Source organism: Podarcis cretensis (genome assembly GCF_951804945.1).
Source record: "Podarcis cretensis genome assembly, chromosome: 1".
In the NCBI taxonomy this organism is placed as follows: Eukaryota; Metazoa; Chordata; class Lepidosauria; order Squamata; family Lacertidae; genus Podarcis; species Podarcis cretensis.
In genome coordinates, this window is record NC_137170.1 from 84,708,875 (window position 1) to 84,736,005 (window position 27,131).

Consider the following 27,131-nt stretch of genomic DNA (forward strand, 5'->3'; position numbering starts at 1 on the left):
TTAAATGGCTTTTCCTTTTCTGGCAATGAGCAGAAGGCATATTAAATTTGAGCAAGTTTCCTGACGCTTAAGAAACTGCCACTTTCAATCTGTATTCTCGGAAAACGCACCTTAGTTGACATATATATATATATTTGCAATAAGTGTATGCATATTTCATAGGATACACAGTTAAATTCCAGATAGCATTTTTCTGTGTTAGTTGACAACCTTAAGAGAGAGCTTTCCTTCCCGGCAACAAATCCAGACAAATTTGAAAAATATGGCAGGGAAGACAGATGTGGGAGCTTCAAAGCACAGTATGAGATTCCCAGCTGGAAGGGTCTCTAGTAAGCAGACTCACTGTTCTGCAGGTGGGATTCAGTTGCAAATTATCGCGTGCAAGTGGATTTGGCACTCTCACATAATAACAAACTTGCTTCTTCCCCCCACCCCAAGACAATCAGACTTTCTGAGATAAGTAAAGCGATGGGGGAATCCACTAGAAAGTATGGGGTAACAATTGTTTGACAACCTGTTGTATAACCTCCTGTGGTGTTTGCCTCCTAGGTGGGTCATAAGGAAAAGGTTAAAATGAGTGTGATATGATTGGCCAGTGGAAACTGATAGGAGGAGTTAGGGTTAGAGGGGGAGTTGTGTGAAAGTCAGTTGAGAGTTGGGAGTTGAATAAGGAAGAGGGAGGATAAGTTGTGTGTGGTGAGAGAGTGAGAGGAGCTGTTAGGTGGAGTCAGACAGATAGATAGTTGGGATAATCAGTTTGAATTTGTTAGGAACAAATAGGACAGTATAGAAACTAAACGGCCTCGGTCCAGTATACCTGAAGGAGCGTCTCCACCCCCATTGTTCTGCCCGGACACTGAGGTCCAGCACCAAGGGCCTTCTGGCGGTTCCCTCACTGCGAGAAGCCAAGTTACAGGGAACCAGGCAGAGGGCCTTCTCAGTAGTGGCAACTGCCCTGTGGAACGCCCTCCCACCAGATGTCAAAGAGAACAACTACCAGACTTTTAGAAGACATCTGAAGGCAGCCCTGTTTAGGGAAGCTTTTAATGTTTAATGTATCACAGTATTTGAATATTCTTTTGGAAGCCACCCAGAGTGGCTGGGGAAACCCAGCCAGATGGGCGGGGTATAAATAATAAATTATTATTATTATTATTATTATTATTATTATTATTATTATTATAAGATTAAGAAACTGCCAAGAAAAATTAACTGAAACCATAATCTTGTTCATGCCTATAAAAATAAACTTGATTATTAGTTAATGTTAACAACTGTCTGGACTCCATGTGTACCCGAGGGAAACGGGTTGGTGACAGCGAAGAAAGCAATCACAGTGGTGGCACAGGGATCAATAGACCGTCAAACGTCCAGAGACCCTGTGTGATGGCCACACCTCCTCACAAACAAATCTGGATGAATGCTCAATAAACAGGCCTCTGGAAGCGACTGATGCAAAGGTTCAGTTGCCCTGCTTTAAGAGGTGTAGCTCCTGTTCTGATGTCAACAAAGGAGCTAGAGCCTCTCCCATTCTCAAGGCTTTACCGACCTGTAATATGGTGCTGGGCTGTCTCGAGTGACATGGAAAACCCTGTGTAAGAACAGGCTGAACCCCCTGTCGCTTAGGATAGGAGATGGTCAGCGAGACAACATCGAGAGCCTTTGTGGCGCATGGATTATCAGTCGTAGTATCAACATTGTGGGGTTTTGGGTGAAAGGGGTGTGATGTTTACATGGCACACTCTGGCGCCACCCTTAGACTGGTTCTATATTTGTTTTGCCTGTTAATGACTTAAGGGGGTGAGTGGGTACTGTTTCGGTTAGTGTCATGGTTCTAAAAGGGTGATAGGAAATAAGTCCCTATTTTGGTTTGAGATCTGTGTGGCTATGTAGGGCTGGTGGGGTGAGAATGGGGGGGGTATTAGGGGTAAGATTGTAAGGGTGAATTGGGCAGGTCTGTAGCAAGGGTGAGGGAGGGGAAAGGTAGTGGGTATTGAAGGTAGGTATTGAGTGTATAGGTATGGGTGGGAGGGGTCGGCGGATAGGTGTGGGAGGAGTGAGGGGATTATTTGGGCTTATCCACTGTATATTTTTTGTTGTTGTAATCTTTATGTATACCGCTTTGAAACTTGGATGATTGAGTGGTTTATAAATAAGTGAAATAAATGAATAAACCCATCCATGTGTGTCTTGCTTTAAGTGCCTGTTCTCGATTTGGACTTTTGTTTTATTTGAGAACAGTTGGGTGAACCAAAAGATAAGGCTTGCACCTCTTCTGTTGATGGTGTGTGGCTGCGCTTGTCATATGTCCTCTTTTTCATGGGTATGTAAAATGAGAGTCATAGTTAAAAGTAAAGGTAAAGGTAAAGGTACCCCTGCCCGTACGGGCCAGTCTTGACAGACTCTGGGGTTGTGCGCCCATCTCACTTAAGAGGCCAGGGGCCAGCGCTGTCCGGAGACACTTCCGGGTCACGTGGCCAGTGTGACATCGCTGCTCTGGCGAGCCAGAGCCGCACATGGAAACGCCGTTTACCTTCCCGCTGGTAAGCGGTCCCTATTTATCTACTTGCACCCGGAGGTGCTTTCGAACTGCTAGGTTGGCAGGCGCTGGGACCTCAAACCGCCGACCTTTCGATCGGCAAGTCCTAGGCGCTGAGGCTTTAACCCACAGCGCCACCTGCGTCCCTATAGTTAAAAGTAGAAGCCGGCAAATGTGTCCTCTTTTTTGCTCTTCCAAATATGGCAACCCTATTTAGTCACCTGACTGTTGCCCCTGAGCACAGAGTTGCACTGAGTTTCCCTTCCTTTGATCTCCTTCTGCTATGAGGGTTAAAGCAATGACAACAATGGTGATGGCATGTCCCTGGGCTCTCTTGAGCACAAACATATAGATATAATAATAACAACTCTTTCTCTCCCTGTGTCGCCTTGTAAATGACCTTCTTCAGCTTCATGGGGAAAGTGGAAGGAAGGAGCTTGTGGCTGCCATTCACTTTTTCATCTTTCTCTCCAGCTGAAGCCCAGACATGCTGGGAGGCTGGGAGCCTCAATGGTCCCCCTCTAGAAGCTTCACCCAGGGCAGGAACCCTGGAGAAACTACGCCACCCCTTCCAGTCACAGCTCTGTAAGATTCATAAAGTCCAGAGTCAAGAATTACCTCTTACACCTTTACATCCGTTCCACACCTTTGTAATGGACTGTTAAGAATAGCATATACTTTTCCAACAGCATTTTAGTAGGTTTTGAACCCTCGTTATTCCAGTTCCTAGTGTAAAGCACTACAGTGGTAGCCTATACTTTTTTGTGGATGAGCCACTCACCATGCTTGCATGGAGGAAGTCTCAGGAGGCTTTCTTCTGACATGAACGCAACTAATCTCTAAACCCATTGTGTGCTACTAATTCTGCACTGGTGGAAGGGTTGCTTTCAGCGCCGACCCAGAGTGAGTGAGGCTGCGTGCACTGAGATGCCTTGTGTGTCCCCGAGGCAGATGATGGCACCAGCATGCCCACTAGTTGTGGGAAGTGATACTGTATGTACATGATATTGGGCGTTTGCCAGCAGCACAAGGGAGGAGCTGGGGCTGTTTGACGCTGGCGCTCAGTTTTGCAGCAGCAGCAGTTCCTGTCTGTCTCACCGTGTCCCTTACAGCACACAGATACAGCCCTGTGTCACTAGGCTGAAGACCTTGAAGAACAAGACTCATGTTCTTCCCCTTCTCCAGCCATTTCCCATTCAGCCAGTCCTTTGGGTTGTGATCAGAGATCTCCTGCAGCTTATCACCATGATAATACAAGGTCCCAATAGGCTGTAGCTCTTTCTTTCCTGGTAGCTGGCGATACCAGAAGAAATGGTAGGTGCTGCTGCTGCCACCAGAAAGTGAGCATTTGAATTCCTGTATCTCCCCTTGGAAGGAGCTGGCAAAGGGTGGTTCCTGGGTCACCTTCACTGTGGCTCCACCGCTCAGTAAAGCTGAGGAGAAGAAAATGAGAAAATCAGGGAGGGAATGTGAGAGAGCTGTCCCTGGGGAGAGAGCTCAGCCAGAGAAGTGCCACTGCACAGCACTGTTTATTCCATATTTCAATGAACAGGGATATCTAAGGATGGAAAGTGCCCAACTTACCACACCACAGGGCAACGAGGAAGAGGAGTTTAGTGGATTCTTGGTAGCACTGGGCTGGGCTGAAGCCATGTCAGTCTGGGGTTGAGAGAGGAATTGGCAAGAACCTGGAAGCCACTTCACTTCCTGTCATGGGTGCAGGTGTTCATGACAGGATGTCCTGCCCACACAGAGGCAGGGTAATACTGCTTTCTGTTGGTTCTGAGCTGAGCAAGAAGCTTAGAGCAGATCCTAATCCACCATCAAAACCACCTCAAAATGTCGTGATAGAATGAGCAAGCTTCTGCAATTCTCCAGAATTCTTCATCAAGCTGGGGGTTAGAACTAGGTGGGAAGAAATGGGTGACTTGATGCCAAAGCTAACAGAGTTTACATGGAAGCCACAGGCTTGAAGTGGAACATGGGAGGAGATTGTAGGCTTCATTAGATTAGGCTCCATGTCTTCAACATCGCCAGCATCCCCCCCCCATAACGTTTCACAGTGCTTTTTCTCTAGAAAAATAGGTGCCGGTACTCAACGTGGAGTTGTCGCAGTAAGTGCCACACTTTTTAACAACAAAAAGAGAGTACTGCTTACCCTGAGATAAAAGCACTGGTGTTTCACATCCAGCTGGATGAAGAGCTCTAGAGGACTCAAATGTTTGCTCACTGTTTCATGACATTTCAGCAGGGACCAACGACTGGTTTTTGTAAGCAGCTGTGAGAGCATTCTTGGCTAAGGGGTGAATTCGTAATGCTTTCGATGAATAAATAAGTCATAACACTTTCTTTGGGGTCACCGTCTGCTGCAAAAACAATCCAGGATCCTTAAAAACAAACAAAATCATTCTAGCATGAGCTATCATGGACTCAACCCCAGTTTCATTAGATGCACCTAGAAATGCAAAGGTTTAGTGTGCCCCACAATTTTTCTGAATTCCCCCATTTATTTCTGCAAAATGGGGGGGGGAGAACCACCTGCCCCCACTTTTCAGTTTCCCTCCAGGCCTTTGCATCTCTAGATGCACTTGAATAAAGGCACCCACTGTATGTAGATTTTGTGCCCGGCATGGCTTCATTTCTTTATTGAGCAGAGATGGGATTTCAGTGGACAGTCTCAGCACAGAGCTCTTTTCATCTTCTTCTTCCCCTGCATTTCTGACTCCTCCCAAGGAAGCCGGTGGATTGTGGTGGTTTGGCTGCACCTGCTTCTGGGCTATAAATAGTTTCAAAGAGGATGCCGTTCTCCATTCCAGGTGCTTCTCCGAAACCTTTGACCCCAGAGTGAGGGCTGCATGTTTTCTTCCCTGCTTCTCCCTTCACGCTGCATTTTTAGTCCTTAGGATTGCAAAGGCATGCATGGAAATGTGTGGGCAGTGCCTGTGAAATGTCAGATATCCCTGGGGAACAGAGCAGGAACTACAGTACTCAAGGCATTAGTGTGTTGCACAGCTTCCCATCTCTCCTTGGCGGGCAAAAGCAGAAAAAGAAGGCAGAATCACAAGACTCCTTGTCTGAAACTCTGGAGAGCCTCTGCTAGTCAGTGGAGACGGTACTGAATTAGACGGACAAATTTTGCTTGTATTCATAATTGTGTGTTCATAATTTTGCTTGATTTCCATAATTTCACGGCTTGGAATAATCCAGTGATCCTTGGTGTAGAATGTTGGCTTGGCCCAGCCTTGGCCCACAAAACCAACAACTGATCCAACCTTGATTTGTTTTATTTATGGCTGAGTGAGGTTTTGAACCCAGGCCTTCCAGGTCTAATGCATTAGCAGTATAGTATGAGGCATACCTTTTATTGGGGGCATATGCTATATGAGGCAGTAGATACGTTAGCTTAGAAGTGAGGGAGCCCAGATCAAATGTCATGCAGTTCGGTAGCCGCCTTCATGATCTCCAAGCTCAAGAATGAAATGAACTTTGTCACTGTATAATTTCTGCAAGCATTACTGAAATTACTTAGTTGTCCAGTTATTGGTGAATCCTTCCCATTTCTGTCTTGTTTGTTTAGCACAAACATAATTAGGGTTTTTGGGGGTTTTTTGGTCACTGAATCATGTTTCCACATTTTTATCCAGCCGTTCTTCAGTAGTTTGGGTCTTTTTCATTTATCACCATTAATTAGTGTATGTATGTGGTTCTAACAGTGGTGATTATATAGAAGATCAATTCTCCATCTCTAATAGGTACAGTTTGTCTCTCTTTCTGACATTTCCAACAAGTTGGCTGCGGTTCTTATTTATTTTAAACATAATTAAAGGGGTGCAATAGAAACTAGATAGCATTTTTGTAGTATTTCTCTCTAAGGTCCACAGGAAAACGTGTGTGAGAGATTTCCCACTGTTGCAAATGTTTTATCCTCTCTTGCTTGCTCAAATTCACACATATTTTTGCAAGATTTCATAAATATTTAAAAGAATGTACTTTTCGTATGAATTTTATATGGCAGTCATGGTTTAAAATGGTTTCTTCCCTGAACAGTGTGATATTTTTAAAATGTACATCTGATCTTAGGAAACTGTTTAAGAAAGACTGGGACATGGGTGGCACTGTGGGTTAAACCACAGAGCCTAGGACTTGCTGATCAAAAGGTCGGCGGTTCGAATCCCTGCAGCAGGGTGAGCTCCCATTGCTCGGCCCCTGCTCCTGCCAACCTAGCAGTTCGAAAGCACGTCAAAGTGCAAGTAGATAAATAGGTACCGCTCTGGTGGGAAGGTAAACGGCGTTTCCATGCGCTGCTCTGGTTCGCCAGAAGCGGCTTAGTCATGCTGGCCACATGACCCGGAAGCTGTACGCCAGCTCCCTTGGCCAGTAAAGCGAGATGAGCGCCGCAACCCCAGAGTTGGCCATGACTGGACCTAATGGTCAGGGGTCCCTTTACCTTTACTAATCTAAAAATATTTAAATAGGGAAGGGGGCAGCATTCAAATGAGCCTTCCCCCGCTCACTTTCTCTACACAGAAAGATGGGGGCGGTCCTCCGTTTGTTCCTAGACTACAACTTCTACCATCCCTGACCATTGGCTCTGCTGGCCAGGACTGATGAGAGTTTGAGTCCAACAACATCTGGAGAAGTTCTGAACTTCTTCTCTATAGGACAATAACCTATGACACTTAAGACAAGCACCCCTCTCCCCCCCTGGCAGGATATGTCCAATAAACTAAATTAAATAGCAAACAGCCCTTTTGTGAGCTCTTCAGGCACCTGCCTTACCCTGTCTAACACCAGGACTGGGCCTGGCACCAAGGCTGGAATAACGTTTAAACACACAGCCTTCAGCTGCACTGTGATCAGTTCAAGTTCCAACTGCTTGGTTGCTAGCACTTTTCTGGGAGTGGGGAATTGTATATGCTACGGGGGGTGGGGTGGGGGGGAGTGTGAATATCTCCTGCCATCTGGCTACTGCATGTAATTATTCATATATCTCCCTTTTTTGAACAACAACAACGCAAAAAAGATTTAGAAAAGCATCTGAAATCCAGAAAACAGTTTGTATTCTCCAAGACCACCCTTTGAAAGCAGCTTGTTCATTGCCTGCAATAGCTAACTAACTTGGTTATCAATAATGAAAAAAGTTCAAAAAGCACGTGTGTACTGTTGAGAGTCCCATGGACTGCAAGAAGATCAAACCTATCCATTCTTAAGGAAATCAGCCCTGAGTGCTCACTGGAAGGACAGATCCTGAAGCTGAGGCTCCAATACTTTGGCCACCTCATGAGAAGAGAAGACTCCCTGGAAAAGACCGTGATGTTGGGAAAGATGGAGGGCACAAGGAGAAGGGGACAACAGAGGACGAGATCGTTGGACAGTGTTCTCGAAGCTATAAACATGAGTCTGACCAAACTGCAGGAGGCAGTGGAAGACAGGAGTGCCTGGCGTGCTCTGGCCCGTGGGGTCACGAAGAGTTGGACACGACTAAACGACTAAACAACAACAACAACAACTGTTGATGGACTGTGAAGTGCAATGGAAAATAATTTCCTACCTGTGTTTTTTGTTTCAGAGGTAGTGAGTAATGAAGTGAGCGAGGAACTATCAAGGGAGGTGATATGAGTGAATTGGTCTGGAATGTGGGGACCAGCAGACACCTGGAAGATAACAGTGTCAGTGAGAACAGCCTCTCCATGTGACAAGTGACTGAGTCTTTGCATTGAGCTGGCTGCTGTGTGTGTGACATAGATCAGCCTTTTGCAACCTGGTGTCCTCTGGATCATGTTGGACTCGGGCTCCTATCAGCCCTAGCCAGCAGGCCCAACAATCAGGGATAATGTGGGCTGTAGTTCAAAAAAGCGTCTGGAGGGCACCGGGTTGGGGAACCCTGGTGCAGATTATGGCATCAGTGTACACAGATAGATTATCGGAAGTAATGTTGCACACATCTGACATCAGGACTGTTCCTCTGCACAGCTCCTTGCGCTGTGTGTCCCTGATGCAGATGATGGCACCAGGATGCCCACTGGTTGTGGGAAGTGATACTGCACTTATGTGGTATTGGAAGTGTGCCAGCAGCACGAGGAAGGAGCTGGGGCTGTTTGATGCTGGCACTCGGTTTTGCACCAGCCGCAGTTCCTGCCTGTTTCACAGTGTCCCTTACAGCACACAGATACAGCCCTGTGTCACTAGGCTGAGGACCTTGAAGAACAAGACTCATTCTCTTTCCATTCTCCAGCCAATTCCCACTCAGCCACCCCTCTGACTCGGTCAGCTTCTCGTTGAACTCAAAGAGGCTCCCGATATGCTGCAGCTCTTTCTTCCCAGGCAGCTGGCGATACCAGAAGAAATTGTAGGATAAGCTTTCTGAATGGGAGCAGTTGAGTGTCTGGCGCCCCTTTTGCAACATGCTGGTGAAGAGAGGCTCCTGGGTGACCTTCACTCTAGCTCCAATGACCAACAAAGCTAAATAGAGAGAAAAGGCAAAATCAGGTGGGGCTGTGGAAGAAAATCCCTGGAGAGAGACTGTGGATTCACTGAGCCAAGGGAGGTTAAGTAAGAAAAGGCACCAGTTCCAGACACACTGGAGGATATAGGGGTCCCCAAGGATGGCAATGGCCCAGGCCACCACCCTGAGTTTGAGAGTCAGGCCCATGCTCACATGAAAACACTCACCGCACCAAATGATTACAAGGAAAAAGAGGGAGCAGAGTTTAAAGAAGCCTTGGGAGAACTGAGCTGGTGCTGCAGCCATGTCAGTCTGGGGCTGCAACAGCAACTGGAAAGAAACTGGAAGCTGCTCAATTTCCTGCAATGGTTGATGTTGGGTGGAGGGGGGGCGGGGTTGGGCAGGATGTGCTGCCCCCACAGCGACAGAATGGGACTCTTTCCTATTGGGTGAGGAGTTAAGCAAAAAGACTAGTGCAGAGCCTGAGCTGAGACACAAGTGCCACCAACAGGCAATACCTTAGGTAGAAGCCTAATCAAAATGGCATGATAGAATGAGCAAGCTTCTCACATAGGCCATTACCACACTTTATGTTCCCTTTAATCCTGGGCTGCAGGGTGGGGGTCAGGCAGATTGGCTGAGGTTGCCTCACTGTGTCTAATGGTAGGGCCGGCCCTGGATACTCTGAGTGCCTCCTTTGCAAAGGCTTTGCCCTTTCACTGACACGTGCTGCCTTCCTCTGTGGCACCTGCTGCTGCTGCTGCTGCTGTTTGTGGTTTTGAGGCTAATTCATGACACCCTCCAGCACTTACCGTTCTCTTCGCTGACATCTCAGCCCTCACTTCCTCTCGCTGCTCTGCGGTTTGACTTGTTCCTGCAAGTCGGTGGAAAAGAAGTCCGATTCTAGGCATGTTGACTCAGGTGAAAGCCCCAATTGTATGCAAAGTCCCCAAATCTCTATGGCTCCTGGGTTGGGTGCAGAGAAGGGCGAGGTGTAACCAAGGCTTTGAAGATGTTGGCCAGAACAGCCCTCTCAACCACTAGGGGTTGGTGAGATTGGCTCCTGCCAGAGGCACACAAATCACGTATCAGACTATGGTGTGCAGGACACATATGCGTGTGGCAGTGGCATAGCGTGGGGGGTGCAGGGGGGGCCGGCCGCACCGGGCGCAACATCTGGGGGTTAGGGTTAGGGGGCGCAAATCCATGGGTTAGGGGGCACAAATTACTTGCCTTGCCCCAGGTGCTGACAACCCATGCTACGCCACTGGCGTGTGGTGACATGTTGCCACTGTTGTGGCAAAATCAAACGTGGGAGAAGCTTCCCATCCTTCTCATGCCAATTTTTTTGCCCTTCCTCCTTGCCTCCTTTTCTCACTGCAGTCACTTTGAGTACCTGAGTTGTGTAAAATGTAGTACAGTGGTACCTCAGGTTAAGTACTTAATTCGTTCCGTTCTTAACCTGAAACTGTTCTTAACCTGAAGCACCACTTTAGCTAATGGGGCTTCCTGCTGCCGCTGCACCGCCAGAGCACGATTTCTATTCTCATCTTGAAGCAAAGTTCTTAACCTGAAGCATTATTTCTGGGTTAGCGGAGTCTGTAACCTGAAGCGTATGTAACCTGAAGCGTATGTAATCTGAGGTACCACTGTAATTTCTAAGTTGGCTATTGTGATAAAGTGCTTTTTTTTGAGAGAGAGGGAGAGAGGGGAGAAGGTTCAAATTCCATGCTCAGCTCAAAGTGTGCACTATATTGCACTCTAACCTTCTGATACAGAAGAAGAAGAGTTTGGATTTGATATCCTGCTTTATCACTACCCAAAGGAGTCTCAAAGTGGCTAACATTCTCCTTTCCCTTCCTCCCCCACAACAAACACTCTGTGAGGTGAGTGGGGCTGAGAGACTTCAGAGAAGTGTGATGAGTCCAAGGTCACCCAGCAGCTGCATGTGGAGGAGCAGAGATGTGAACCCAGTTCACCAGATTACGAGTCCACTGCTCTTAACCACTACACCACGCTGGCTCTCAGCTCCTTGCCAAGGGCACAAGGGCACACAGAGATATGCCTCTGCCCCCCTCTGACATTTCCCTTTTTGTTTTCCTGTTAGTTTCTTCAAGGATTAAAAAGGATCTAGTTGTTAACATTTTGCATAGGTGAATGGTGTGTGGATTCATTCTGCCATGTTTGGAATCTCTGCCATCATCAGTTTCCTGGATCCTTCCCATTGGGAAACAAATAGCTCTTCTTCTGGACAAATAAAATGAAATTCCTTGTGGGCAGAAAATGAATCCATTCCCAGCTCCTTCCTTACAGTATGGTTCACACTCTTCTTCATCATACTTTTCTCCCATGGTGGCTGCCCTCGTTTTTTAAAAATACGGGGCTGAATGAGGCCTTCAAGTACAGCGAATAGTCAGGGAATACCTGATGCTGCAGTGATTCTAAAGTTAAGTAGGTGTGGATCCTTGGATGGGAGACGATTTCAATCCCATGCAAGAGGAGAGTGTGATATTTTTGGAAGCTGATGTGGTCCAGTAGTTAGAGGGCTATGATCTGGGGAACTAGGTGGGGCAAATCATACAATTTAAGCATATTAAAAGTGTGGGATGTAAACACAGGAGCAGTCAATGACAACATTCCTAGAGTGTACATGTTAGAACATGGGGAGGGATGTCTGTCCAGCAAGCAGGTAAACTTCCTGGCGACGGACTTCCTCCGCATGTGACCAGAGGTGGGTGTGGCCTCACCTGTGCAGGTAATGATAAAAGCACAGGGCAGGCAGCCACTCTCTCTCTTCTCTCTGCCATCTTCCTTCGATGAGGAACATCTAAGGATGCCCTCTTGGCTCTCAGCCAAGAGGCGACAGTACTATCTTCCTATAAGATAGTTTCTAAATGTATGTAACCTTTTTAAGCCTGCCTACCTTCTGGGATCATATTGTGAACAGAACGTGAGTAAACTCTTTTATACTTTTATAAAGACTGTGTCGTGTCTTGCATTTTAAGAGGGAACAAAGGGGAAATTACCAGAGTAATTATTATAGAGGTTCTAGCGAACCTGTGCACACGTTACCGTTGCGAACTTAAAGGGGAATGTCTATAAACTCTGCTGATATTTTGGGAACTTGTTAGCACAAGTTGGATAAGGATATAATTAGTCAATATATCCTCTCCTGCACCCCAGAACATTCACACAAAGGGTTATTGGCCCCAGTATTGCATATTTCTGCGTATTTTTGAAGGATCGCATTGGATTGTGATTTTTAAGTTGAGTATTTTTTTTCTGAGTTAACTTCCTGGTAAGCACATGGTCCTTTGTTCCATTGTGCAGTGGGGATTAAGCAACCCCCCCCCCTTCCCTCAGAGTTCACAGTGACCCAAGGCAGTGAAGAATTGTTTTGAATTTTGAGATTTTTGAGATTTTGATTTTAAAATTTTGAGAAATTTTGAAATTTTGAAGAATTTTCAAATTTTTGGATTTTAAGATGGCTAGAGCAGCTTTTGATAGTGATGCAAAGCTAGGAATGCCTATGCTGAATGAACACAATTTCATACACTGGAAGCAGCGCTTGATAGCATGTTTAGATTATAAGCACATTTTGGAAGCTTTAAACCCTCAGCCTACAGGATCGTCTGAGGTGGATTTAGCCAAGATAAATGCTTGGAAACGCATGAACAGCGAAGCTAGACACATAATTTTGAGTGGACTTCGTGATGAGCAGCTATCATTAATAAATAGTACAGATGATGCATCTCAAATCTTAAGAGATATTGAGCGCGTGTATGGAGAATCTAGCATAAACTGCTTCAGAAACTTGGTGTGTAAATTAACCAGAGTGAGGATGAATTCAAAAGAGGAATTCACAGAGCACATCAACAAGTTTACTGAGATTATTCAAAGAATTGATTTGACTCCCAAAGCTTTTGATGAAGATACAAAGATAGCATTTTTGTTATCATCACTTGGACCACGCTTTAGCGCATTTGTAAGTTTGATGGATCATAGACAAGGTCTGACTTTTAAAGACTTGATTGGTTATTTAAAAGAAGAATGTAGAGATAGAGCTGAATCTCCAGTGAGAAATGCTAGAAGCAAAGACAGCAGTTATGCATCTAGGCAATTTACAAAGTCGAAAGAGATGCCTAAGAAAGTGATTTGTTTCAATTGTAACAAAGAAGGACACATTGCAAAGAATTGCAGGGCTACTAAAGCCAAGAAACCCCACCCCTTTCAGCCAAAAGGAGAAAAGAAGGGGAAATGTGAATGCACATGGCTACTGCAAGAAAGGAATTTAACTGTCCAGAATCGTGAAAATAGACGTAATAAATGGATAATTGATTCTGGAGCGAGTTCGCATTTTTCATATAAAAAGGACTATTTTAATGAGATAAATGATGAAGAAGGATCTGAAATTGAGATTGCAGATGGCAACATTGTTAAAGCAAAAGGTGCAGGTTCCATGAGTCTGAAATGCAATATAAACAATGAATGCATTGAGAACACAATCTCTAGAGTTTTGTATGTTCCAGAGCTGAGCTGCAACTTAATCAGTGTGTCCACATTGGACAAGAAAGGTTTCCAGATCACATTTGGAAATGGAGAATGTAAAGTGACTAGAAATGGCAAAGTGTTTGCTCAAGCAAAGCTAATCAATGGTGTATATGAGCTTGATCTTTCAGAGAACCAGTCTGCAAAGGTGGCACATTCCAGCCAGAAGGATGAAGCAGATCTGGACCTGTGGCACAGAAGGCTTGGACATAGAGACACCAACGTCATTCTGGATCTACAGAAAAGAGATCTTGTAAGAGGTTTGCAGGTAAAGCAGAGCAACAAAGCTCCAGCAAAGTGCATAAGCTGTATTACTGAGAAGGCTGTAAAACCTTCATTTCCACGTTGTGCAGAACAAAGAAGCAACAAAGTGCTTGACATAGTGCACACTGACATATGTGGACCCATGAATGTTCCCTCACTGGGAAAGAATAGATACATTTTAATATTTCTGGATGACTTTTCAAGATTTTGTGTTGTATATTTCCTCAAAGAGAAGAGTGAGACAGTGGACAAGCTCCAGGAATACATTGCCATGGTCAAGAACAAATTCCAGAGAGCTCCAGCTGTGCTAATGAGCGACAATGGAGGTGAGTACTGCTCAAATGAAATGCAGGCTCTCCTGGCCAAGGAAGGAATTGCACACGTAACCACAATTCCTTACACTCCACAGCAGAATGCCATAGCTGAGAGAAAGTTTAGGTCCATTATGGACATGACAAGGTGCATGCTAAAGGATGCATGTTTGCCACAGAAGCTGTGGGCCGAAGGAGTGTACACGTCAGTCTATTTGCAGAATAGACTGCCAACTAAAGGTGCAGAGCGCACACCATTTGAACTTTGCCATGGGAAAGCTCCCAATCTGTCGCACATACGTGTGTTTGGAAGTCCGTGTTACTTCCACGTGCCCAAGGAACACAGACACAAGCTTGACTCCAGGGCAAAAGCAGGTATCCTTGTGGGATATGCCTCTGGAGGCAAAGGATACAGAATTATGGACTTACAAACTGGTAAGACAAATGCATACCATGCGGTTTATGTTGATGAATATGGAAAAGTAGACACTAAGAACACTGTTGTGGATTCTTCCGGTGAGTCAGAAAGGACTCAAGAGTTCTTATATTTCCCTTTTGAGACCCCACAAAGTAATAATCTGCCTTCAAGTGTTACAGCGCCCCCTACAGGCGACGCACCAGAAGACGCAGAGGACCAGAACCCTGGCGGCACCAGAGACGAAGATGAGGACTCAGATGGGGACATGCCTGCATTGGAGGAGAATGAGGAAGCTGATGCGGTCGCAGAACCAGAGGTCAGGCGCTCGTCCAGAACCAACAAAGGTGTCCCACCATTACGATTGTCCTACTTTGCAGGGTCGGCGTTTCCACAGGAACCTTCCACTTGGGAAGAGATACAGGAGATGCCAGCTGCAGAAGCCAGTCTCTGGAGGAAGGCCGCACAGGAGGAGATGGATGCACTGCATCAGAACAAGACCTGGACACTCACTGAGCTGCCTCCCGGTAAGAAGGCCATTGGCAGTAAATGGGTTTTCAAGGTTAAGAAGGGGTCAGAAGGAGAAGTGCAGCGCTACAAAGCTAGACTTGTAGCACAGGGATTTTCACAGCGTTTTGGTGAAGACTATGATGAAGTTTTTGCACCAACCGTGAGGTACAGCAGCGTAAGAATGCTTTTAAGCATTGCAGCCTCCAAGAAAATGAGAGTGAAACACATAGACATTGCAACCGCTTTTCTACATGGGCAGATTTCTGAGGAAATTTATATGAAACAGCCTAAAGGTTTTGTGAAACCACATGAGGCACATCTAGTGTGCAAACTCGAGAAAGGACTTTATGGACTTAAACAGGCTGCTAGAGCCTGGAACCAGAAGTTGCATAAAATGCTGACGCAACTTGGGTACAAGCAAGGCGACGCTGACAAGTGCTTGTACAGTAAGTCAAATAATGGACAATTCTCATATATCTTAGCATTTGTTGATGACCTGATTATTGCCACAGCAAGTGAGAAAGACTATACACAGATAGTAAAACACCTTAGCAAAGAGGTGGAGGTCAAGGAGCTAGGAGATGTCCAGTACTACCTCGGGATCCAGGTGGAAAGAGAAGAGGACGGCTCATTTCTTCTCAGCCAAAGACAGAAGATCCACGAGCTGATTGAGCACATGCAGATGCAAGACGCACATCCAGTTGCTACACCGATGGCTACTGACTTCCTGAAGAATCAGCAGGATTCGAAGCAGTTGCCAGACAACAATGACTACAGGTCGGCGATTGGTAAACTTTTGTATTTAGTTACCACATGTAGACCTGACTTAGCTAATGCTGTGGGGATTCTTAGCAGAAAAGTGAATTCTCCCACTGAGCATGACTGGGCAGGTGTAAAGAGGGTGGTGCGATATTTGAAGGGTACCATGAATTGTAAATTAAGGTTACCAGCCGTCAGAGACCCTAAGTTGGTTGGGTATACTGATGCGGATTGGGCTGGGGATAATGCTGATTATAAATCAACAAGTGGTCATGTTTTCATGTTTGGTGATGGACCTGTTTCATGGGGCAGTTATAAACAGAGCTGTGTAGCATTATCTTCCACAGAATCAGAATACGTTGCAGCAACAGAAGCCTGCAGAGAGATCGCCTGGCTTGATCAACTCATAAAGGACTTTGGGTTGGTGAGAAAAGGGCCTGTCAGCTTGCTAGAGGACAATCAAAGTTGCCTGAAGCTGACCCAGAGTGAGAAGTTCCTGGCCAGAACAAAACACATTGGGGTTAAATACCACTACATACGCCAGATGATCCAGGATGGACTTGTGGAACTATCCTACTGCAGCACCCAAGAGATGACTGCTGACATCCTGACGAAACCCCTACCAAGAGAGAGTTTCCAGAATCTACGTGTCAAGCTGGGACTCTGGGTGGTTGAATAAAAGTTGTTTATGTTTTGTGTATGTTGTATTGCCTGAGAAGGGGTATGTGGGATGTAAACACAGGAGCAGTCAATGACAACATTCCTAGAGTGTACATGTTAGAACATGGGGAGGGATGTCTGTCCAGCAAGCAGGTAAACTTCCTGGGGACGGACTTCCTCCGCATGTGACCAGAGGTGGGTGTGGCCTCACCTGTGCAGGTAATGATAAAAGCACAGGGCAGGCAGCCACTCTCTCTCTTCTCTCTGCCATCTTCCTTCGATGAGGAACATCTAAGGATGCCCTCTTGGCTCTCAGCCAAGAGGCGACAGTACTATCTTCCTATAAGATAGTTTCTAAATGTATGTAACCTTTTTAAGCCTGCCTACCTTCTGGGATCATATTGTGAACAGAACGTGAGTAAACTCTTTTATACTTTTATAAAGACTGTGTCGTGTCTTGCATTTTAAGAGGGAACAAAGGGGAAATTACCAGAGTAATTATTATAGAGGTTCTAGCGAACCTGTGCACACGTTACCGTTGCGAACTTAAAGGGGAATGTCTATAAACTCTGCTGATATTTTGGGAACTTGTTAGCACAAGTTGGATAAGGATATAATTAGTCAATATATCCTCTCCTGCACCCCAGAACATTCCCACAAAAAGCACATTCCTCACCCCAAAGAATCCTGGGAACTGTAGTTGGTTAAGGGTGCTGGGAACTGTAGCTATTTGAGGGTTAAACAACAGTTCCTATGAGTCTTGATGTGTGTGTGCTTTAAATGTGTGGTGCATAAACAACCCTACCTTCAAATCAATGCTCAGCTCAAAGCTTGCATGGTGATCTTGCACTCTAACCTTCCATAAAAAAGGTTATTATTGTGAAGGTAAAAAGACCTATGTGTGCACTTGCCTTGAGCAACTGGAATCCAGTCTGGGATAAATATGCAATAAATATAAACTGATTAAGCCCCTTCCCCGCTCCACCCTTTGATGTGCTAAGCTGCTAGTTCTATTCTCCTCCTGTCTCCCTGCCAGCTGTCCCCTCCCCAGCCCCCAGCATTAACAGGGTGGTTGGGAGATGCTCTCAAAACATTTTAGTGGTGAGTATATATTATTGCTCCTTTGGCTAATCAATGCCTTGACTACCAGAGCGAGCAATCAAGATTTAAAGACGTTCAAGGAGATGGGCCAGCCATTAAGACATATGAGTCACTATGAAGTGCATATTGAAACCGGTGCTAAGATGGGCTGCTTCAAATCCCTCTGCAGTACTGTTGAATGAGAACATATTTTACCAGGGTGAATTATGTAGAACCAATGGAGGGCTTTATTGAATACATAACCAGAGAACAACAGCCTCCGGCCCAGAGACTCAGATCAGGCCAACGTTACAAGGCAGGATCTCAATGCAGCAAAGAGCAACTATGGATTGAATTGGGGGTGGGAGGGAGAAGGGGGAGCTAAATTAAAACCAAACGTTGCCTTATAAACCATCTCTGAAATAAAAGGAGAAAATGTGTCTGTATTGGGGGAGGGCTGCCATAAAAAGAATTTTTTAAAAACACCAGGAAAATATTAATCATGAATTTTAGAGGTGTCAGGTGTGGCCTCCTGCTATGAATCAACCTGGCACAGGATCAGGAAGGAGCAGAGAGGGAAAAGGGTGGAAGATCCCTGACCACACTGTCTTAAGTAGGTCACACTTCTTCCGGGAAAATCTGCCCTTTTCTTAGCTTGGAGCTGACTTCTCCCTGCAGAAAGGGAAACAGCTGTTTCTCTGCACTTGATGCAGACTGTGTGACTTTGCTTTGCTATGTGGAAGTTCTGCCCACGAGGGTTACCTACCTGGGATGGTTCGTTCGCACATGCAGCTGCTGATGCTGCAGTTGGCAAGTGATCTCGATGAGTGAGCATGTGTGAATCAGCCCAAGGTCAGCAGATCCCACAGCAACGAGAGATGGGCCTCCCTAGGGAAGCAGGGGCGGTTGCCAAAGAGGCCCACACTTCCTCCTGACTCCTCTCTATGAGTGTCTTGGCTAGACGAGGAGGCAGAGGGCCAACGCATTAGTGCTATAAAGGAGATTGCATCCTTCATCCCTTCTGTTTATTATTAGTGCTAGGGTATCCCAGAAGCCATCATTTATTTCTCAAGAGCCTCCTGTAGGAATTTCAACAAGTGCAGTCATTTCATGCAGGCTGCTCGTTCTCCCACCAACCCACGCACCCTGCCCTCACCTCCCCTGATTCATTAGGTCTGCTTGATGCTGGGTTCAGGCAAAAGTGCCCACTGCAAAAAAAACCCTGCCTGCCATCATTGCCTGTGCCCATTGCCCTAAGGGAGGGGCAAGTATGGGTGCTCTTGCCTGTGGGAGGCTCCAAATGCCATGGTATTAGCAGCCCTAAAATAGAATGCAACCCAAGACCATTGCCTGGAGCCATCTTCTGTTAGAAGCTGAACTTTCGCAGTCATGGCTTCAGGTTCTTATAACGCTCCCTAAGTGGAGTCCTGCTGGATCCTGCTGTGGCCTCCATGCTCACAGTGGTGAACCAGATGCCCATGGGAAGCCCAGAACACGAGAGCAACAGCGCTGTCCCGACCTTTGAATCTCATGACTAGTAGCCATAGACAGCCTCATCCTCCATTGATTTATCTAATCCTCTTTTAAAGCCACCCAAGGCAGTGGCGGTCACTGCTTGAGAGGCAGTGTGGTGTAGTGGTTAGACCAGGGTTCAAATCCACACTGGACCACAAAGCTCACTGGGTGACCGTGAGCCGGTTTTGGCCTCTCAGCCCTAACCTACCTCACAGGGGTGTTGTGGGGGAGGCGGGGGAGAACCATGTATGCCGCCTTGAGCTCCTTGGAGGGAAAGGCTATAAATCAGGCATGGCCAAACTCGGCCCTCCAGCTGTTTTGGTACTACAACTCCCATCATCCCTAGCTAACAGGACCAGTGGTCAGGGATGATGGGAATTGTAGTCCCAAAACAGCTGGAGGACCAAGTTTGGCCATGCCTGCCATACATACATACATACTTGTGGGACCAAATTCCATAGTTTAACTATATGCCAAGTGAAGAAGCATTTTCTTTCATCTGTCCTGAATCTTCAAACCTTCAGTTTCGTTGATTCGTCCTGAACTCTAGTATGATAAGGCAGAGAGAAGAAAAACTTGTGTCTATCTGTTTTCTCCACACCAGCGAGTGAGAACCACCAGCAGATAAGGAATAAGACTTAAGGAAGGGCAGTGAGGCTGTTGAGCCAGGGACTGATATGAGAGAGAGAGAGAGAGGGTGTTGTCGCTAGCAAAAGAGGCCCTGTTGTGGCATTAAGAAATGGCAGGCCTTGGCAAGATGGCAGAGGAGGGACCGTCAGGCCCAGATGCTCCAGGATATTGTGGCTGAAGCAGGAACGAAGCATCATTTCAATTCTTCATGTGCGCAGAGCAGCAAATTGCAGAGCAGCAAATTGCTTAACGGCGCTTAAGCCATGCCTTGGCAGAGTTTGGTGCGTTTGACGGTGCAGTGGAAAGTTACGTCCAGCAGGTGGCACTGCGGAACTATGTCACTCTCCTCCGGAGGCAGCAAGTAAGGGAGCAGCGCCCAGTCAAGAGGTGAGATAGGGGATGGGTGAGAGGGAGGGGTGGGGGGATACAGAGACCCCGCCCCGCGTAACACCGGGGGGGGGGGGGACGGCTGTCGCAGCCAACATAGCTCACATCCAGCTCTCATTCATTTATTAAAGCATTTTCTCCTTCAAGAGATGGAATGCATAATTTAGCGGCGGCAACGTGTGCAGAAATGAAGTATTAGTAATTTAACATTTCAATGTTAGATGGGATGCAGAAACATGGAATGCCGCAGGTACCCCCCCCACACACACTTAGTATTTAGTCCTCCGTAGGCGCTCTCTGTTTGGAGAGGCACTCACCGCGACACCTGGGGTGAAGAGATGCTTATCAAGTTGTCGAAAGTCCGCATTACAGTATTTTCGCAAGAAGTGCCCCTCAGTTACAAGGACCAAGCAAGGAAGTCTTGACTTCGTCAGTAACCAGGAGCTTTTGTGCTTCTACAACTTCGTGGCTCCCAAAAACACTAAGATGATCAATCAATCAATCAATCAATCAGTAGTCTTTCCCAAAGACTTTGGACTATTTCCCCATTTGCCTATCTGCTCTCCCTCCTGTGAGACATGAATTCAGTGATGAGTTCAGTGGTGTTATTATTAGCCCCCTTTGGCCCGTTGAGCTGTCGAGGGGACCAGCCCCACAGCCTGATCTGCTGTCCCAGGTCTGTCCCCTGCCCCACACGTCTGGTTTACCTAGTGGAGGCTGGCATGCTAGCCCCCAACCACTACTGGAACATAGTCCGAAGCTGAAGCCAAAGGACCATTGGCCCATCCACCTCCCTGAAGCCCGCCTGATGATGCTGGACTCCCACCAGCCCTGGCCAACATGGCCAACGGACAGGGATGACGGGAGCTGGAGTCCTGCCGCATCCGCAGAGCCAAAGCTTTCCCATCCCTGGTCTAGCAACCCCTAGGCAGGTGTCTCTTGGGACCCTGCCTGGAAATGCCGGGGACTGAACCTGAGACCCTCTGCGTGAAAAGCCGATGCTCTCCCCACGGAGCTACGGCTCTTCTCAGCTGTGCCACGACCCTTGTGGGTTGTAAGGAACCACATAGATCAGAAACTGGGCCCCCAATAGCCACGATTCCTACTGTGGAACGAGGCTATGAGTGTCAACTTCTAGCAGGGCTCCTGCGCATTGGGCAGCACCCTGCAAGCAGAAACGAAGCCGGTGAATGCCAGGCTTAGCTTGCTACATTTCTTCACGCCAGGCTGCTGCTAAAAGGATAGGATCGGGGAAAAGAAAGAAAGAAAGAAAGAAAGAAAGAAAGAAACCCAAATGATCGAGGGCTGGCAAAAGAGTGGATTCCCCCTCCTCTTATAATGCGTTATTATCTATATGGCGATGCTAATGCATTCAAATGCGGGTGCACACACACACACGTAGTGAACAGATGATAGATAGATAGATGATAGATAGAGAGATAGAGAGAGAGATAGAGAGATAGATAGATAGATAGATAGATAGATATAGATAGATAGATATAGATAGATAGATAGATAGATAGATAGATAGATATAGATAGATAGATATAGGTAGGTAGGTATTAGTGGTTTTAAAGACATTTAACGGGATGGGGGAGGGAGTTGTTAGCGGTTAATTAATCTGGAATAAAAGAGTGTAACCATCTTTCCACCACATAGAAAATACTTCATCTTGGGGACTTGGGATTCATTAGTCCGAATAACTACCATCTGCTCGTTTTCTGTTCACAATGGATTATTAGAAGAATGCCTGGGCGTATTGTGTGGGGCGGAGACCCACTCCATAAGGATCTCTTGATCGGGGGTACAATGCAATGGATACAGTGGGGTGGCGCTGAGTGTGCCCTTAAAGAGAATAGCCCTTAGGCAAGGCTAGCAGCGCAGTGTACAAACAACTCTGCAGGCGTTTCCGGTGGTGTCAGGTCAACCCTGCCGGCTCCTCTCTCTGCCCACCTCCGAGCCATTCCCTTGTATAGGAAGGGAACGGAGAGAGGAAGCATTTTGGACTTTCTTCCTGCGTTTAATTCAAGGTTCAAAGAAACTTCATGCAAACTGAGGCCAGTCGAGATTATATATATCCCTCCCGCACCCGAAGCCTTTTCAGTGCTTCCCAACAGGCAGTCGCTCAACAGGTGCAGCTTTCTGGCCAACCCCTCCCAGCTTTATTTCTTGAACTTCTGCCTGCCGATTAGCTCTTAAAGGCGCAGGAGCCGTGAGAAACGCAGGTGAGGGGAGTATCTGATGACCATTCATCTCTCTCCTCTCCCCCCCACCCCCCGCCACAAATATGCTTCGAGATAATAATAATAATCCCGGGGCGCGGGGGAAGGCAGCAGCGATGAGCAAACCGAGGGGCTGAGAACGGGAAAACAACGTGTTTTTTGCTGCTTAACAGGGAACAGATGGCGCGAAAGGGCTGCATCTCCTCCTGCGGGGGCCGGGATTAGAGGGGGGGGGCGATGGATGGATGGAAGTGGGGGCCCAGCAGAGACAAGCACCAGGAAGGATTAAACCCCTCATCTCCCGATGGGGAGCTAGCAGGAAGGGTGGGTTCTCTTTCAGGCCCCGCCCCCGCCCCTTTCATTCATGGAGGGAGCGGGCCAGGAGGAAGCCGGAGAATCCCCTGGAGCCCGGCTTGAGCTGGGAGCTTCGGCTTTCTCTATCTTCTTATTACAGTACAAGTAGGTCCCAAAAAGGCTGGATAGTGTCTGCGCGCGAAGCGCTCGTCAGCCCCTTTTTCCTTGCAGGGGAGGGGCGCGAAGCCCTCGGGGCGCGCGTCTCCGGGGCGCGTGCAGAGTACATTTCGATCCGCAGCACTAAACCGCCGCCCATTCGGGAACACGGACTTCCCGAACGCGCGGGCGTCGGTTCCAGGAAGGCAAGGCAAGGCGGGCCGCTCCCCTCTTTCCTTGAAAACAGCCAGAGCAGCAGCGAGGAGTCCTGCCCTGAGTAGAATAGCACACGACGATCCTGGCTGGCCCGGCGCCTTCTTCCTCGCCAGGAAGACCTCCTTCGTCGCCCGCCGCGTGGTGCCAGGATCGCCACGCACAGCAAACCCCACCCCCACCCCGTCTCTCTGGGCAGAGGTGCCAACTTGAATAAAAAAAAGGGGGGGGGGAGAATCGATCACATGACACGCACACTATTTGAATGGCAGTGCCCATCAGCTTGAGAGTGCCCAAAGGGACATTGGCTGTCTTGCTTTCTTAGCACAGACATAGCATCCAGTGGTCAGGTCTTCAAGGCCAGAAAGCCTTGAAAACAAAGGCTGTAGCGTTGGAGGCCCATGCATAGTCCCATTGCTAAGACCCCCCCCCCCCCATGGAACATGGCCCTGCTGATGATGAGCATGCATTGTTTCTTTCAAAAATCCGAGTTGTTCCACCCTGTCCTTTCTCCAAAGAATGCAAGAATGGCACACGGTGTTTTCCCCTCCCTTCTTCTCCCCTTTGAACCTCATACCAACCCTGCAAGGTAGGCCCAGGCTGAGAGACAGTGACTGGTCCAAGGTCACCCAGTGGGGATTTTCACCCTCATTGCCCCACTTTGGTTCTGACGGTCTCTAACCACTATTATGCATTACAGGAGGAACTTCGGAGACAGAATCGCTTGAGATGTCAACAAGCCCCACACCTTTACTGGAAAACAGCTTTTTTATAATAATGAAACACCAAAATGAAGTTTTAAAAAGGAAATCTATTTTTGTTGTTATTACACTGGCAAAATGCCCTTCATGATGACATGACAGGTGCCGTGTGTGGAAAGAGAGATGGTAGTTTGAATTCAGTAGGACTTGAGTTGGCATGGCTAGAATAATTGTGCTGTGAGCTAAATGCTGTAAGCTAAACCGCAGCCCCTCTTGGTCACAGTGCAGTGTGACAGCTATGATGGGACTGGGCTTTCATATTGCTTTAGAAACACTTGTAACTCATTCTCAAACAAATATCTGCATGAGAAGTTTGAAATTTTGAGGAGCAAAATAATCTTCTCCTTGACCTCCTCCTAAACCTCATTTCCAGTTCCAAAGAAAACAATGAACATTCATTTTGAAGTAAAGGAAAACATTTCAGTGTATCACACTTACTGGAGACAAAAGTAATAGTGCAGTATGAAAATTGTTCTTCAGACAATCTGTCTGAAATGAGGGGTAAAGAGCTCCAGGCCATTAAAATTTCAAAATAGATTAGGTTTGCAAAAAATAAAACAGAAAGGAGACCATAAGTAGCAGAAGAAAAAGGTGGCTGTGAACAGACAAATGCTTCGGTTTCCAATACTGTGACAAAATGTTAATTGCGTTTTCCAAAATGTCCTATGAGCAAGAAAATCACAGGGGATGTTGCCTAGAGACAGAATATTTAAAAAACGATTGTTCTGGAAATCTGGGTGCCCTAACATTGCTCTCTTGCATGACTCCAACCAAGGATCACCTTTCTCCTCCTTGCACCTCTGTTTTCCTATCTGCATAATTGAGATAATGGGTACAATCCCAAATCATTAAAAGTAATGATGCCATGGCCTTCAAATCCAAGGAAGTGAGGGCTAAACCATTTCACCTCTCTACTGTGAATTGTTTTACATATGAATGCATGGAGCTAGTTTTTAAAAAGAAAAGAAAACCCTACAGGTTAATCTCCGTTATACATTTTAAAAGGTGGCATTCCGTCTTTTAACACAGTTCCCTAGGGATAATAGGCAAATCAAAATGGTGAATACAGTATTGGCTGATAGATAGCACTTTGCTTATCAGAGCAAAAGGTTATGACCCTTTAAGAAATGAAGCAATACCAAAGCAAAGCCGTCTCTCTATCCCGCCTTTCTTCCTGCAAAGTAATACACAATGCAATCCTATACAGACCTCCAGCTGGTGGGCTAGAACTGGTCCATGGGGGCCTTTTTGTCCAGGTCTACCTCCCTTCCTGCTCCTCCCTGTGCATAAAGCAGCCTCCCATTAGAGCCAATGGAAGTTCAAACTGAATTCCCACGTCAAGGAGCATTTTCAAGGAGAGGGTAGTTTGCTGCATACATGTCTACTCAGAAGTAAGCCCTTACAGTGGTACCTTGGGTTAAGTACTTAATTTGTTCCGGAGATCCGTTCTTAACCTGAAACTGTTCTTAACCTGAAGCACCACTTTAGCTAATGGGGCCTCCTGCTGCTGCCGCGCCACCGGAGCACGATTTCTGTTCTCATCCTGAAGCAAAGTTCTTAACCTGAAGCACTATTTCTGGGTTAGCGGAGTCTGTAACCTGAAGCGTATGTAACCTGAAGTGTATGTAACCCGAGGTACCACTGTATTAAGTTAAATGGTGCTTACTTCCAGAAAAGTGTGCACAGGACTGCAGCCTTATTAGCCTTCATACAGACTTTTCTCACACTGAGGAAGGTTGCTACTTGCATTTTTTTTTTCAAATATGAAACCTTGGGCATGAGGAACTGACACATCCTCCACCATAAAGCCTCTGTCCATGTGAAGAAGGCTGTGGCAGGACTTAACCAAGTTGATGCTTAAGCTTCCATATGGCACTTGAATTGCATCACACCACATATGGTTAACTGCCCTGTGGTTACTTTTGTCAAGTTTGGACCCTTAAGACAAATCTATTTGAAGGAGTAGAAGGAGAAATGACCAGTCCCAAGTTCAGCCAGTGAATTCAGAATCCAGCCAGGCTATGATGTATCCACTTCTCTCCAGCCTCATGACTTTCTGGATCCTATGCTGCCAGCCATGATAATGTTTATTATAATTATATGTAAGGGAAAGGGTTAATCCTTGGCACTGGAGCATTCGGGAGTGGGAGGGAAGGAGCTGGTTGCCACTTACTCATGACTGCAAATTCCAGGGAACGTGTTTCATGTTCTGGGGATCGCAAATAGAAAGGGGGAAACGTGTTAATTAAGACAGAATACAGATGAGGGGGGAAGGGAGAGAGGAAAAGGAGGAAAAAAGGAAAGGTGAGGTGGAAGAAGGGGGGGTGCAGAGCAGGGAAGGCCCAAGGATTTTTGCACCGCTGCTTTGGGGGAAATATACCTACCCAAAGGTGAAGATGCGGGAAGCGTTAACCCAAGAGCTGTTGGCTTCTGAAGCATAAAATCCAAAGGGTGTCTCCTCTCTAGGTTACAGCGGGGACGGGTGCCCCAAGGCCAGAAGGCAGCGAGGCCAGAAGCCGCGGGAGTCAGAAGCCGTGGCAAGCGGAACCGATTCATTCCAGTTTTGTTCCCAACCTCCACGCTGCTGACGTCCACCAGGGCAACATCGAGAGGGAGGAAGGTGACAACCTGGGACGCAGCATGGCCTGGCAGTCTCTAGCGCCACCTACCGTTGGCCTCCCTGCCTTCCGCCCTACCAGCCACCGGGGAAGGTGTCATCCTGTCTCGCGCGCCCCATTCACACCGCACTGCAGCCCGACGGGAAGGACAATGGCCTCCCGCCCCACACCCAATCTAGGCTGAATCCCAACGAGTTTCTCTTTTGCTGGGGCGGGGGGGGGGGAGTCCAGTGCTGTTGCATTCCCTTCCTCCGTCCGCGAATTTCTCAGCCAACTGCCTCCTGGTCCTGCTCCCCAGGTGCTGTTCCTGCTGTCTCTCGCCCCTTCTCCCCGCCGCAGGTCAAGAGCTGAAGGGCATGGTGGGGAAGCGAGGCCAAAGTAGTAGGAACAGTAGCTGCCTCTTCCTAAACGGCCCTGGGATGCAAGCCGGACAAAGGGGTCCCCTTGACCCTGTCGAAGGTTTTCACCGCCGCCGCCCCCCCCCCCGATCTACTGTGCCAGCCGCCCTGCCTCTCCCTTGCCCTGTCCGCCCTGGCGCAGCGCTGAGCTGAGAGGCAGGTGCGCGGGCGAGGACGCAGAGAGGACATCGGCCAGGCCGCTGGCGGAGCAGATCTGGGCAGGATGATAAAAGAGGGAGCGTCTCTAGGGACCGGGAGAGGGCTGATTCCGGAGGTCACAAACTGCGAGGGAGGGGAAGGAGCGCAAGGGTTAAACACAGGCCTTGACGCACGTGACTACGGGCTTGCAAATGAGTTAACTCCTTAACTTTTTTTTTAAGCTCCCCTTTTGCACCCTCGCCCAATC

The 27,131-nt window shown here is 47.3% G+C and overlaps 2 long non-coding RNA genes across 2 annotated transcripts; one reads left to right on the forward strand and one right to left on the reverse strand.

Annotated features, from left to right (window-relative positions):
• Positions 1-8,880: 8,880 nt before the first annotated feature.
• Positions 8,881-26,258, reverse strand: LOC307215121. The gene is made up of 5 exons (XR_013838286.1): positions 26,094-26,258; positions 25,883-25,918; positions 19,487-19,592; positions 9,797-9,858; positions 8,881-9,001 (listed from the first exon to the last, which is right to left on the reverse strand). It is a non-coding gene; the product is annotated as an uncharacterized lncRNA (long non-coding RNA).
• On the forward strand, positions 18,324-23,743 carry LOC307215111. Its single transcript, XR_013838272.1, has 3 exons — positions 18,324-18,481; positions 19,676-20,063; positions 23,649-23,743. It is a non-coding gene; the product is annotated as an uncharacterized lncRNA (long non-coding RNA).
• Positions 26,259-27,131: the final 873 nt, after the last annotated feature.